The 10677-nt window shown below is 40.7% G+C and overlaps 1 long non-coding RNA gene across 1 annotated transcript; it reads left to right on the forward strand.

Moving 5' to 3' along the window:
• Window positions 1-114: 114 nt before the first annotated feature.
• Window positions 115-6906, forward strand: LOC125307474. The gene is made up of 3 exons (XR_007195726.1): window positions 115-200; window positions 298-390; window positions 6669-6906. It is a non-coding gene; the product is annotated as an uncharacterized LOC125307474 (long non-coding RNA).
• Window positions 6907-10677: the final 3771 nt, after the last annotated feature.

The raw sequence follows: 10677 nt of genomic DNA on the forward strand, positions 1-10677 counted from the left end.
GATTCAGTGAGAGTCAATTACTTGCTCTGACTAGATACATACTCTACCTACTGTACACCTAGGTATTCCTCGGGACAAGTAGACCTGAAAGTTGCCGTTTATATGCTTCCACCAGGGGGGAGTGTCTCCTCAGTCATTCACTTCATCCTACCAGTCATTTCTGTCACCACGCGGTCTCCGCACTGTTGGCTCATCCAAAGGTTTGTTGACATGTTCAGAAATATGGCTGGGACTTTAAGAGCTTTTGTCTCCTGCGCGATCAAAGTCTGAGCCGTTGTGATTGTCTTCTGTTCTCAGACGCGAGATGATTCAGGGAGCGGAGGTTGGGAGGTAACAGGCCATGCCAGCTGGCTCGCTGAAATGTGCCAGTGCTTTGAGCTGCGCCGCAGGGTAAAGAGCAATGTTTACATAAATAGATTTTTTTATGTTCTCTGTATAGTTTGCCAGCATAACACACATGGCAAAAAAGGTTTTCCACAGGCTCACAATGTTTTGGATCAGGGCTAATGAATGCCTTATACCATCCATGAGGAGTTGGGAAAGTAATTTGAGGTTAATATATGTTAAACCACATAGATCTCAATACAAATTTCAAGTTTTTGCCTGAAATTGCACTGTGCCTATTTACAAGGGCATTGTTCCCACCTCTTTTGGGGCCTACCATCAAATGTTGGACCTCTATAGAAAGCTGAGAACCTGTAGTTTCCGTAGGAAACAGTCAAAATAACTGATGTACTGTACTCACAGAGTTACAGAGGCTAGAATATAGTTTTTTCTTTCTGCCGGATTACAAGCATCTCTGAACTGACCACATTTTAGCCCTCTAGGTCACTTAATATCCCTTAGAAACACAACTGAGCCCTAGCACCAGGTCTTGTGAGGCTGTATGCAAAAGTAGATCAATATAGAATGAAAATATGAGTGCTTTAGACCATTATTTGCCAAGGTATGCTCATGCGTTTTGTAAAATGCCTATGGAAACTCCCCATAGGACTTTTTGTTATCCAAAATGCATACTGACACTCAAATGCTTACTGCACATGAACCCCTTTGTGTAGAAGCATAATCCTGGTCTTAAATGAAAGGTAACACTTTGAGGTTTCTTGTGGACTATTTAGATTTTATGTCAGGTGTTCTGATATAGACTGACTACACAAAATATGGAATAATTACAAAAAAGTCTCTATTTTTGCATTTGCTTTGTTGGTTCAATGAGTGCGTATAAGATAAACTATACATCTGTACAACTAATATTGGATAATACAACATGACGATTCGATTTCTATGGATTCTTGTGAATATTTCAGTACCCAATATGTTGCATCTACTTATGGTGCTGCAGCCAGAAGTCAGGGTAGCACCAAATTTTGGATCAAATTTAATTTTGTCATTTTGGATCAAAATTGATTGAGACATAATAAAACTAGATGTACCACATAGCGGTACAAAATATGACCGCCGCTCAGTCCTGTACATCCGTTCCGCGAAAATAAATCACACTTTTGTCTGATTTGTCTCCATATTTTACTCCATCCCCCACTCTTGAAACTTTTGTGTATGCTTGTTTGGCATGCCTGAGTGTGTGTGTGCGGCTGCACAGAAAGTAGCCTACTGGTGCTGAAAAGGTGAATAGATAGATAGATAGATACTTTATTGATCCTCAAGGGGAAATTCAAGAATAGAATAGATTGTAGAATAGCCAAAGAAGATGTAGCATTGTTATAAAACCTTTAAAATCTCTAAACAATCACAAGTAGGGCAGTTCATCACAGTTCATCCATTGCAACTGGATTGAAAGGTCACTTACACCTGTAGGCTACATTGTATTTGGGAAAGCAAAAGGTATCAGCATAATGCTATTTATTTATTTATTTATTTATTTATAAACAAACACAAAAACTCTCGTCTGTTCCATGCCGTTTTCAACAGCTATCAAAAACAAAGGTCATTTTTGGATGGATGGATTTTTTGTGAATGTTTCTTCTTCTACATAAGATTTTAGTCATCTTTAGTTCATGTAATACTTTATTGTCAATGCACAAATTAAGTAACAGTAGTCTGAAACGAAATGCTGTTTTACATCTAACCAGTGGTGCAAATAACTGACATGTCCAAATGGGCCTTGATGAAATGCGTCGCTAGACTGTTCATACACATTTTAACGGGCCAAAGTTGAAGAGCTGTTGTCCGTTATTGTTCGTGCAAATATAGGCTGATTCATGTTCCCTTGCATTGTGTAACTGAGGTCCATGGCTAGTCTGGCTTTCACCAAACCAAGCTCAATCTTTTAAGAAATCAAAAAATAAATAGCGGGCAGATCAGGCTGGGTTCACCCAGCCATAGGCACCCGATATTGTTTAATTTTCCGATTGAGATATCCACGCTCTGGCTATTCTAAATGCAAAAATGTATCAGGGAGTTATGACAAAACTGTAACTAACAAACTAGATCCTAATAGAAAGCTGTTAGCTTCCCTAAGCTACAGGTAGGCTTATTTACAACATAAATTGTCAATAGGCTATGCTGGCGACACAAATAAAATCTCCTTTAGAAACCAATGGCTTACGCCTTACAGTATCAAGCGGACTGCCATATCGTGGCGAAAAGTTGTAATAAAATTCACGCAGCTCCATGAGTCAAGGAAAGCGCGAATGAAGTAGCCACTTCTAAATGGGACCCACCAGAGCCATATAAAGGAGGAAGTCGAGGGTGGTCTCTATCGAAAGGTCTGGCCCTTAGAAATCCAGGGCACTTGGTCTGAAGTCTCTATGACCTTCCTATCCGGAGATATGATGAGATAAGGACATCAGCAGAGATCAGTCGACGACTGATCGGTGGTTTTTACCCCTATTCATAACCCTAACCCCAACCCTAACCCTAACCCTAGGAGTCCCGGGTTCGATCCTTGGCAGGCACGAAGCCGCATTTCCTATTCCCTTATCACAAGTTTATATGGCTCTGGGACCCACTACACAGTAGCTTAAGGTGTGTTGCTAAAGCAGCCATAATGAAATGAAGGTGTCATTGTTTGGATACTTCACACACACATGCTTTTTAATTTCACAGACTACAACTACCAAGCTGGAATCAAAGCACATCGATTCCCTACTCACACCCTGCACGCACTTAAAACAAAATAAACAGGCGTCTCAGTCTCACGCATGTATAGGCAAAACTGTAGCACGTGCAACAAATGACCGTCGAAAGATACAATTACAGTGCTGCTATCAATTTGCTTGGTATAACCGCATTTATAGTTTTCTACAAATGCAATCAATCAAATTGGCCTCCATCACTCAACCAACGCTAACGGTAACATTACCTAGGTCCTTATTGATATTAGATTAACGTACCTGCAGTAAAAACCAAGCATGTCCGATAAACATCCTCAGATTTATTTCGGCTTCAAGAAGAAATGGGAATTACATTTCATGTGAACATCGTCCTATCCTTAGACATTCTCTGCGGTAGCCTAAACTACAGTCCTGGTAGGAAGCGTCCATTGTTTTTCCAACCCACTTTTAACTTCCAACAAAATTACGTCTCACTGCAACAATGCGCCATCTAGTGGACAAACGACTACTTATCGCCAATACTGGAAATGCAGCCATGATGATGATGATGATGAATATTTATTTTGGCTTTCTTTTAATCCTACTTAATTTGTAATTATGTATCGGCAGTTCTAATACCGATAGTATGTGGGTGCCTGTGTGTGTGTCCATGTGTTTATGTGTGCACCGCCATCTACAGGCCAATCAGTGTACAGTCACTAAATGTACACATAACCTAATTTTTTTTTTAGCTTCGCTAGCGGCGGTCATAATTAATCTGAAAATGTAAAGCACTATACAGATTGTACATGAAAAATGTTGTCATTTTTGGATTCCGAAGAGCCAAAGCTTTGAAATGGTGTATAACATTACTATGCTATATGGTGCATACAATTGATTTAGAATGTTGGGGGGAGGTGGGGGAGGGTCCGCCGGCGGGATATGAAAACTAACTGGTAAGCTCATAGACTGTATATATAGAATATATATATAGTTCTATATATACAGTCTATGGGTAAGCTATGTTGAGGAGTAGTGTCTTAAGGGGGATATGTGATCACATTACAAAATGTATTTATAATCTGTTACAGTTACACTGAAAATATTGTAATTAAATTCAATTAGGCTTATAATTACTGTATAGGCTTAGTTACTGATTAAATGCTGGTGACTACAAAAGGCATTCATCTGAATATACTTTTTGGTAAAAAAAAAAAGTTTGAAATGTTTTGCATCTTTTCACCATCCAGGCAGGCTCTAATCATTTCCCATTTTGAGGACTGTTAAATGCTCTAGGCTATTTAAAATGTTGGCTCTAGCTATTGGAGTTCCACCCTCTCTCAATCTGCCAATCAAAAAGTAATCAGAAGTAGTCAAGTCAACTCTATTTTTACGGCATAGTATTTTGTACATTCAGATACACAAATTACTGGTAGTCGGTCTGTATGCTGGATCTTCTCAAGGCTTGTTCACACATGGGAGTTTTTCTTTGCCCCAGGACAGGAGGTAGTTGTGTATTATAATACTGTTGGGGTGGGGAGTATGAAACAATTTATCTCAATGTCTGACTGCAAGTCAGTCTTACAAATGACCTTGTTATAGGATTATTCCCACGGAGTTGAAACTTACACATACACGACTCTTGAAATGCCAGTGAGCAAGTGAGTCTTAGATGACACCATTTGTTTTGTTTTTTTGGTTGAAAGGGGGCATGTTTTACTTTCCCGAGCACTCGTGTCAAATTATTCCTTTTTGTCTCCTGTGTTCACATTTTAACTTTCCATTCAGACGCCACCCTGTGAATGACCCCACTCTTTCCATGAAATAAAAAAATAAAGATCTTGGCTCATTAAAAACTGTTTAATTACTGGGAACACGTCCAGCGAGGTTGACAGACAACCCTCCAAAATTATGGTTGACAGGGGGACAGAAAATCTGGTACCAACTGTATTGAAAATAATTTGTCCCAGCAACAGCCATTCTGCAGCCAAGTAGAAGGACAATAGGGTGAACTTACCTCTCCTTACTGGAGTAGAGTTCTGGAGAGAAATAGATTAGACATTTCTTGGATTACGCTTGTATTTTGCCTTACATGACTTCCTATTAGTCAAATGAAAAATGTCATCAGCATGGCTTAGGAAATGATAATGGTGACTTATGGGGTTCATTTATATTGTGAGCGAGGCAAAAACAATGTCCTGGGCAGAGGGGTTGAAGACTGATGGACATTGTTGATATGGGGGGAAAAATGGTTACACAAGCACTGGCCTGAACTAATTGTAAAAGGGGGCAGGACCTTTGGAAAACAGACTGTCTTTCAGTCTGGGTGGGCATTACTGATATGAATGTTGTCTGATTTATATTTATATATAGTTATAGGAGAGACGTGATGGACTGCTCTCTCAACTCAATGATAAGGAAAAATGTCACACAGGGTGTACAACAAGAAGGTGTGGAGACATGCTGAAGTGCACCTGTTTTGTTTTCCAGTTGTTGATTGTGTGTGTGTGTGTGTGTGTGTTGTCTTAAATGAAACATAAACAAAGCTGTCTTTATATGGGCAAAGGAATGTTTTCTTTTTCCAACTGCTATTTATGGACCCTAAAGAGAATCTCATATCAAGCATCATCCTGTTATATTTATAGCACAACACACATGAATTCCTGAAGTTAATTGAGGTCATATTTAAAAAGCTAAATGAAGAGTATTCTCTTTCTAATCATCATTGAAAATGAGAGGGAACATCTGTTTTTGTGCTCTGAATGGCTCAACGTTATGCATGGCTTGATGGTGATTCTTTGAAGAGCATGAGCACGAAAGAAAAGAAGGAAGAAGTTTGACTTATGGTTTCCGTTATTGCCAAGGAGAGTGTGCCAGCTCCTGAGACTGGCCAGACCCCTTACATGCGCCGCTCTGATTGGGATTTTGTCATGAAGGGCCAACCATTAGCATTTTGAGCAAAGTAGCTTCAGGAGTACAATATATGGACACTTAATTGGATTCAGGATTCTTGCAGATCAGCATGATGATGTGTGGTGTCTATGCATCAATCCCCCCAAGACGACAAATCCCCATAATTAGTGGTTGGACAATGACACAAAGCTTACTCAGAAACATGCCTCTGGGTCATTCCTGCTGATACTGGGAAACATAGCTAGTCTGCAGTTTCCCAGTGCTGAATGGGTGTGGGTGAGTGTGTGTGTGTGTGTGGGGGGTGATGCTTTCAAGATGCCTCCATTAAACACTCATTAAGCTGGAATTTGGGACACCAAAGGTGTTACTGTCCTGGGAGCACTAACATGCAGCTGAAGCAACTAAGCATTGCCCTACAACACAGAGGACCCCATGGTGTTTCAGGAGCGCTCAGAAGTTGAGGCTGAAGCTGTTTATGTACATAAAAAGTCACTGTTATTTATGTTCTGTATAGATATGTGTAGGATCATGCACATGCACACGCACACATGGACTTCCATAGGCTCTAAATACTAGTCACACATGCATGCAAGTCTTTTTTTCCACTGTGTAATGTAGTGAGAATGTAGATGTGTTTATTGACATGTATGTACGACGTGCTGGTAAATTCTGGCCCTTGTTTTTTTACAAAACCCACATTAGACCTCTGGGATTTGGATGGTATTTGCTGAGAACTGTCAACAGTTGACCTCCCATTCCTACAGACTTTCCCTGACAACAGCTCAGTGCAAGGAACTTGGAACAGACTGTCTTGCTGGGTAAAGACTTAAATCTTTGTCTGCTCAAAATGTAAGTCCTGAATTTTGAACACAAAACAGAGCAAGAGTACTGGTGGCTGATGTTTTGGCTGTCTTCTCAGATGGCCAAGAAGTCATACACATTTTTGGATAATTTATTGCCCTCTGTATCCTGAGGTTGCCTTTGTTTCTGTCAAGTGGACAGTTCTGAATATAATATGAATAATTTGTCTCGTATGCCTTTACAAAATATGACGCTGCCACCATCTAGACATTTTTTTTTACCACAGCAAAATTTACTGGGATGTTCTTCCAAGTTTTGTGAAAATCAGTGATAAATATATCAGCAAGTAGCATTCATGGGGGCCCAAGTAGCATGTAGAAGGTACGCCAAACCAAACAGAACATTTCAACAAATCAGCAAATGTTCCACACAAAAAAGATGATTGGAATTCTACAAATGTCATGGAATGGACTTTGTAGGTTTAACAGCTCTTGAGATACAACAGTGTATTTGAATACACCCACAGAAATTGCACATAATTTGACATGCTTCCAAGAAATGTCTTTATGGTTACATGCACGTCTAAAGTTTAGTGAAGTTTGAACTTTTACATCATAAGAGTTAGCAAGTTTATTTGGGCCCTAACATTTAATTGGCTTGATTATTTTTTAACTGGCAAAAGACAAAAGGTCCCCAGCCTACCTAACTTCATGAGAATTGTCTGTTCCCATTGGTAAATATTGACTCATTAAATCTGTTTGGCTGATGGCATTCAATTTGGATTCTGGACTTTATGAAATGTGAGCAAATGTGGTACAAGACATATGTTATGCGATTCACAAGATACTGCAATGAATGCATTTTGTTTCTGTTCAAGGACTGTGATGATTGAATATGTCAATCTTCACTGCTTGGGTGCTTATACGTCACCTAACATTGCGTAATGTTGACGGCATGCAGGTCAGTAGAACTAAATAGTCAATCAGTATTCAGGGCCCTTTCTGTATTGTATGACCAAATGCTTTGTTTCCACACCTCCAGAATGGGGTCCATTATTGTTTTACAGTGGATGAAATTAATGTTATTTAACACTTTCCCACAGGTCACTGATCAGCAATTTTGCCTTGAACCGCTTGTGTCCTTTCTCGCTCCGATCTCTGCTTTATGTCTCTCCCTTGTGGCGTGTGATTTTTGGACCCGTGACAGGCACCCTACTGTCGTGGACTGGAGAGTGGCTCCATTGTGGCTCCCACAGCACTGGACCTGAACCATTTGAGTCCTGTCATAGTGGCCCAGAAGAGCAACACACACAGTCACATACACAACGACCAAGGCCCAAAAAACTGGTGTTCGGTTGGGGGGTCTTGTAACCATCAGACTTGGCCTATCTCCCGAGGGAATTAATTTAAGAGCCCTGGGGGGACTTAAGTCTCTATAATACCCTGCAGAAGAAAGAAAGGGAAAAAGGATGACCTTTGGGTGAATCAAATGGGAGGTTGCCATGTTAATCCACTCAGAACACACAAATCCACATAATGAGCCATCAATAAATAGTATGTAATCCAACACATACATTTTTAATGTGTGATTCGGATGTCACATTATTGGAAGCATGTGAGGATATTCTGCGGGTGTCTACTTTCCAAAATATCTTCATATCCCTCTGATAAAAGAAGGTTTACTCTTCAGCAGGATACTTAGAAGTGCTCAACGCTTCCAGGAATTCCTTACTTGAGGTCTTGGATTTGTCCCACGTAAGTGAACATGACAGATGCTTGAGTAGCTTTTTTTTCTTCTTCTCTAAACTCTGAGACCTCCTGTGTCTTATATGTCATGAGCTTAGATTAGCTGAAATGCCACAGAGTTAGCCACGGGTTTTGCGATCATCTCACTTTGCAAAAACTCACAGCCACTTCACTTAAGGCAAAGCCTTGTGGGAGCAGTGTCTTGAATGCCCCCCACACCCCGCCCAAAAAAAATAAAAAAGTTCATGAGTCCCTTGTGTGCTCCAAGCTCTCTTCCTGCTCTATCTCTCTGCTCCGACGTACGTTGTTTCTATGTCCTCATCAGCTTTGTCATTCTCAGGGTAACATACTGCGGATGTGCCCTAAGGAGAGGGAGACCAACTCAAGTGCCCCAGATGTAGAACTAGGCCAGGAAGATTCTCCACTCAGGCCATTTGACCTACACTTTGAGGTGGTCTGGGATCCTAACATTTGTGGTTGTTTACGTTATCTCTGAGCTTTTTTTTTTTTTATTGTTTCCATGAGGCAATCGCCTGCCCTATGCCCCAAATACTTATTTAATTGTCAGTTTGGCAGTGGTTGGCTAAACATTTACCACAGCGGATCACTGCTATCATTAATCCACACTCCTCCGATCTGGCCATGCTCAATACTCTGTGTTGTCCTCAACACTGCTGGTGGACAGATGGATCAAAATGACTATTCTTGGAAAGTGTCAGTCTCAGTAAAAACACTTTATCCAATCTGTTGGTTTGAGGGCCAGCTAAATCAACAAGTCGTCTTGCCCCTTTGACCTTGAACCCTTCTTAAAAGCCCCACAACTACAACGACTTTTGGGAAAGGAAATGAAAGGGCTAGCCAGACCTAGTCAAGTTCCCCATCCCCATCCGCCCCCTCCCAAGAGAAATTACGAAATCTCTCACCCCCTCCCTACACACACACACACCATACACTCTTTGTCTCTCATACACACACACACACACATTTCAGTGCAGAGGCGTCTCTTACCTTGTCACCTTATGTTTTCATTCCTTGAAACAGTCATGCACCCACATCAACTGCAAATCAGACCTAGCGTGTTTTTCACCCTCTTCCAGGTGTTGCACAGATAACCGACCAAGGGCCGCCGTAACATATGACCCCGCTAGATCTGTCAGGCCACTGGATCTGTCCACGCGCCCCACACTTCTCTCTCTTCAGGCTTTCATCCCCCACTCTCCTTCTTTCTCTCTCTCTCTCTGTCTCTCCATGCTGTGAATCATCAGGAGGGAAGCGGGACATTGATCCTGCCATAAGCGAGTGACAGTGGGCTCAATAATAAGGCAAGCAGGAGCGCATTTGGTATCTTCATCAGATGCCAGAGCTGCGGACAGGCATGTGCGCTCGTGGGTTTGGGTTGAAAAATGACGCGTAGCAGGTCTGTTCATTGCCTGATTCATGCATAGCCCAAACCAAAAGGAATCTGCAAATTAATGCACTGTGAACGGCTAATGGTAGGCATAATATTTTTGTGAACGGTTTATTATTCCTTGGAAATTCAAGTCATAATAATCTTTTAAAAGTTGTACTTTGGAAAATCACACTAAAATTCCATTTTGAGACAGGAAAAATTCCCAAATCATGACATCAATCGCCAAAAGCCTATTTTGTCATACACACACAAAACTGAAGTCAGAACAAAAAACAAAGACCCTTTTGTCTTTTCATGCTCTGTTGGTTGCTAAGACACTATGGCTGACAGGTAAATTGTCTGCAAATTCCTGTGATTTAATCACAGCACTGCTAGGCATGTCATTTGAATATACTGTGCTGCTGTGTTGGCTACAGTAACACTTTGTGTTAAGAGACAAATCAGAGGATGACAACGTGCAATTACAAATTATGAAATAAATAAAAGAGCTAGAACCTGTAATCATTACATTTATGCTTTGCACATAATGGTGAAAGAGAAATTAAAGAATGAAAGAGTTCAGAAATGTCTGTTCAATAAAGTGAGTTCAGAAAAGTGTGAAATTCGTCATAGTATTACCATCATTGAGTCCATAGATATATATACGATTGAGTCAGTCTACAGTAAGTGTCATCATCGTTGTACCAGTTGTCATAGTACCAGTAATATAATAAGCTTAGCAATTAGACTACATTCTAGAGCACCTCTACAGATT

Source organism: Alosa alosa, chromosome 14, assembly GCF_017589495.1.
Source record: "Alosa alosa isolate M-15738 ecotype Scorff River chromosome 14, AALO_Geno_1.1, whole genome shotgun sequence".
Classification (NCBI taxonomy): domain Eukaryota; kingdom Metazoa; phylum Chordata; class Actinopteri; order Clupeiformes; family Clupeidae; genus Alosa; species Alosa alosa.